At 45.2% G+C, this 4,796-nt stretch overlaps 1 pseudogene; it reads right to left on the minus strand.

Annotated features, from left to right (window-relative positions):
- Positions 1 to 276: 276 nt before the first annotated feature.
- Positions 277 to 4,414, minus strand: LOC106315034 (annotated as a pseudogene).
- Positions 4,415 to 4,796: the final 382 nt, after the last annotated feature.

The raw sequence follows: 4,796 nt of genomic DNA on the forward strand, positions 1-4,796 counted from the left end.
CAGAATCGTCCGTAGGGGAAAGGTTGTGAGGACGACGATCGTGTGGGATTGGAAATATGGTCTTAGTTTTCGGGTCAATGTTACGACGGCGCATGCTAATTTTTCCATTAGCGGGTACCTAGATTCGGCATCCGACAAAGTTTTGCCTATATAGAAAATAGGTTTTTGTTCACCGGGTTCCTCCCTGATCAGCACGCCGCTCACAGCTGTTGCCGATACAGCGACGTACAAGAACAAAGGTTCCCCCTCCATGGGTTTTGCGAGGACTGGAGGGGAAGCTAAATACCGCTTCAGCTGTTGGAAAGCGTTTTCGCATTCTTCCGTCCCCTCGAATTTTTTATTTCCCCATAAGACATCGTAGAAGGGTAGGCACTTGTCCGTTGATCGTGAAATAAATCGATTAAGTGCCGCGACCCTACTGGTCAGCCTTTGGACCTCCCGCTTATTCTTCGGTGAAGCCATCTCGATCAGCGCGTTGATCTGTTTTGGATTAGCTTCGATGCCGCGGAATGTGACTAGGTAGCCGAGGAATTCCTCTGATGCTACGGCAAACTTGCATTTTGTCGGGTTGAGCTTCATGTTATGGGAATTTAGTTGTGCGAAACATTCCTCGAGATGTGAAACGTGATCTTTTGCTTGGAGGGATTTAACGAGCATGTCGTCGATATAAACCTCCATCGTTTTACCGAGTTGTTTGGAGAACATACGGTTCACGAGTCAATGGCAAGTTGCGCCAGCATTTTTGAGGCCGAAGGGCATTACCCTGTAGAAATAGGTTCCGCGATCGGTAATGAACGCAGTCTTCTCGCGATCGTCAGGGTTCATCATAATTTGATTGTAACCTGAGAAGGCGTCCATGAAAGACAGAAGTTTGTTACCCGCTGTTGCTTCTACTAATCGGTCGATATGTGGCAGAGGGAAACTATCTTTTGGACAGGCCTTGTTTAGGTCGGTAAAATCCACGCAAACTCGCCATTTCTCGTTTCTCTTTTTAACTACTACAGGGTTAGCGAGCCAGTCTGGATACCTTACTTCTGTTATGACCCGACTTTAAGCAATTTTTCGACCTCGTCGTTTACCGCGGAAGCCCGTTCGGGTCCTAGCTTCCGCCTTTTTTGTTTGACGGGTTTGAAGGTCGGATCGATATTCAATTCGTGACAAGTTATGTTAATGTCGATCCCTGGCATATCTTTTGCGGCCCATGCGAAAGTATTGAGGTTCTTTTTTTGACAGGTTATGAGCTCTGTCCTCAAAGGCTCGCGGAGATTGGCTCCGATCTCGACGCATCGTTCCGGAGATGCTTTGTCGAGACAGACTGTTACCACAGGTTCGCAAGTTGGTTCGCGTTTCTCCTCCAGGGCCGCGATGTTACGAGACTGCCAGAATAGTTCCGCTAGATCTTGAGCATCGTTCCGTAGATGCTTCGTCAAGACAGACTGTTACCACAGGTTCACAAGTTGGTTCGCGTTTCTCCTCCAGGGCCGCGATGTTACGAGACTGCCAGAAGAGTTGCGCCGAATCTTGATTTCGTGAATCCTCGTTGGAGACCTTTTTCTCCGCTTTTCTAGGAGTGGTCTCGAGGTCTGCTCTTTTTCGTTTTTGTTCTGCGGCGTAACACACATGTGATACTCTCGGGTTTCCCCAAATTACCTCGACTCCGTTAGGGGTTGGAAACTTGAGGCAAAGATGGTACGTTGATGGGATGGCTCGCATGGTGTTCAACCATGGCGTTCCCATGATAACGTTGTAATATGCGGGAGGGTCAACGACTATAAACTCTGTGACTCTTGTCACGGTTCCGGCTTTGACTGCGAGATTAATCGACCCGTAGGCCATGGTTGTTTCTCCCGAAAGTCCCAGTAGTGGGTTGGGGTATTTCGTGATTTCAGATTGATCGATCCCCATTTTCTCGAGAGTATCTTTGAAGATGATATCTGTCGAACTTCCGGTGTCGATTAACACCCTAGCGACATCGACGTCTCGGATCGTCAGCTCGATAACAAGATGATCGTTTCGAGGTTTGGCTCGATCGACCGTTGCTCCCCCCCCCCCTTTGAACGAGATGACGTTTGCGCACGTCGAGTCTTGCATATCGTTCCTGATCGTTGAGTGGCTTTTGCGGGTTAGATTGATCCGTAGGGTCCCTTCCTTCTAGCGCCAAACTGTGGGAACCGAAATTCACACTGTCGAGTTTTGTTAAAATAAGGAAACTAGGTAAACCCTAATTACCCAGTGATCCCGGATATCTGCTAATACCACACGCCAAACAATCAGAACACAATAATGACAACGATAAAGTATAAGAAATCGAAAAGAGAGCAAAGTAGATCTTATTCCGAATTCGCGTTTGAGCGTTACAACAAGGTAAGAGCCTGGCTACGAGAGCTGTCGGTGAGATTCCTAGTTCTAAAACCCTAAGACGGCAATAACCTAGTTGAGTCGCAGCTCGAATAACAAAAATGGAAATATGCCTAATTGCTCTAAATGCTAAGTTTGCTCTGAAAAAGTCCTTCCTTTGCTTCTCGCCTTAGACTCCTTATATACTGGCTCTTAGGTCGGTTTGCGCTTTTCTTCTTCTGCCCTTAAGCCGTCATAGCTTAAAAATGGAGATATTCCATTTTTTCCGATCTTCGTAATTATCTTCAAAATTTCGTAATTATCCGCAGAAACTTGACATTTATCTTTCCTTGCGAGCCAAGCGTAAACCATCGTGCGGCTTACGGGCTATCAGTTAAGAAATCGTAAGCTGGGCCTCGAGTCGTGTCTTAGGTCCCTTTGGGCTGTCTTTTGACTCGAAGCATTTATTACGGCTTCTTTCGATAAAGAACAAACTTCTTGCAGTTTTTACCGTAAAGTTTGATCGATGAATTAGAATAGTGGGAAACACGAAATGGGTTCGCTACGATCTTCGGGAGATAGCATCGAAGGGTATACGGGAATGCATGGACTAATTGTCGTCTCGATGTTTCGGAAGAGCTCGGTCGCTACTCGGTCGCTACGTAGCGACCGAGTGGAACGAACGCTCGTGCTCGGTCGCTACGTAGCGACCCTTTTCGAGCTCTTGTCCGATGTCTCAGCTTTCCTCCGCAAAGCTTTTCGTAAGGAAGAATCTATTTCGAAAAAGTATTTGTCTAAGAAGGTTTTTCGTTTTCTTCTTCGGACGTTTTGAATGTTAACTTCGTCGTAACCGTTTTTGACCCCAACACCCGCTCTTAACTTTTAACTAAAAAGGTTAAGAACCGACTCTTAAAACTCTTATTTAAGAACCGGTTCTTAGCTTTTTTAGTTAAAAGTTAAGAGATGGGTTCTTATATTCCGCTAAGAACCCCATCCTAAGAACCCCAATAATCATGTTCTTAGGATTTTAGAAGATATGAAAGAAGATCTACGTCGCATTTTCTTTTTATATTGAAACGATGAGTTTCGACAAAACTCGACACATGTGCTGCCATAAAGAGTGACTTATCTAGGTGGATGCCTATGTGGCTTAACGAGAAGAGAACAAACTGGTGTTTATATATATATAGATAGATATTTAAGGAGCTATTTACGTTTTAGGGTACTTTTCTATTGTTTCTTGCATGTCCACATACTTTGGGAATGAGGTGTACTTTTTCCCTTACTTTAACTATTTCACTCCCCAAAAAGCTCTTCTAGTGGACAAGCTTTCTAACCTTGGTTAAGTCTAAAGGAGCTAAGAAACTTCCTTTAAGATTGTCGTTACATGGGCTGGTTGCAATTAAATGGTCAAAAATGGTAGTACATGAAACAGAGGTATTATTTGTGAGCCGTTAGATGAATATATTTTAGGAAAGAATCGGACAGCTCTCGTTAAAAGCAGTACAACGATGCTTTAAGCGGTAAAGCAGGGTTGTGGTCATCAATGCATGGGTGGACAGACGTGGTTTCCTGCAATGGTGTGTAGGTGGGTTAGTTTCATTTGCGGCACTCTAATTGCAGATGGTTTCGCACTATTATGGCGTGGGAAGCATAAGTAAGACGATGTGTACTTGTATTGTCTTTGTTTGAGGGCTGAGCTCGTTGATGGCGTTTATAGTCGTGTGGTCAGCTGCTTTTGGTTGGTTGCCTGTGTTTTCCTGCAACAGTGTGTTGTTGGGTGAGTTACAATTTGAAGCAATCTAATTGCAGATGGTTTTTCACTATTATGACGTGGGAAGCACGAGTAGGATGAGTAGAAGATGTGTACCTGTATTGTCTTTGTTTGAGGGTTGAACTCGTCGATGGAGTTTATATTCGTGTGGTTAGCTGCTTGTGGTTGGTTGCCTGTGGTTGCCTGCTCAGGGGTTTTGTGTTTTAGGTGCACGGCAAGCAACGAATCTGAAAACACGGGTTGAGAGTATTTAAATCACGGGCTCACCTGCGTAGGATAGTCTGGAAGAGAATAGTCAGGCATGTCAGCATCTTGTATTGGCGCAGAGCTTGTGGGTGACTGTCAGGCTGTGGAGAAGTTTGTGCGAGACAGGAGACTGGCGAGCAGGGATATCGAAGAGACATTCCTGACTAAACAGAGTATGTCGGGTTTGGAATATACGTTTAACCGTTTCGTCGGGAATCGGTTTGTTGCAAAGAGTCGTTCCGGTAGACGGCGATCTGGCCGGGAACTCGCACATGTGTCTGCATGAAGAAGTAATTAGAACGAGTGAGAAAGTAGTGACTGTAAAAAGTGAGAAAGAAGTTTCTGGGGAGAAGAACATCGATAAATAAGAGAAGGAGCGACATACCAGTCATTGAGGGGCAACCAAAGTACTTCTCCTAACTTCGTCTCGACGGAGAAT

This window comes from Brassica oleracea, chromosome C9 (assembly GCF_000695525.1).
Source record: "Brassica oleracea var. oleracea cultivar TO1000 chromosome C9, BOL, whole genome shotgun sequence".
NCBI classification, from domain to species: Eukaryota; Viridiplantae; Streptophyta; class Magnoliopsida; order Brassicales; family Brassicaceae; genus Brassica; species Brassica oleracea.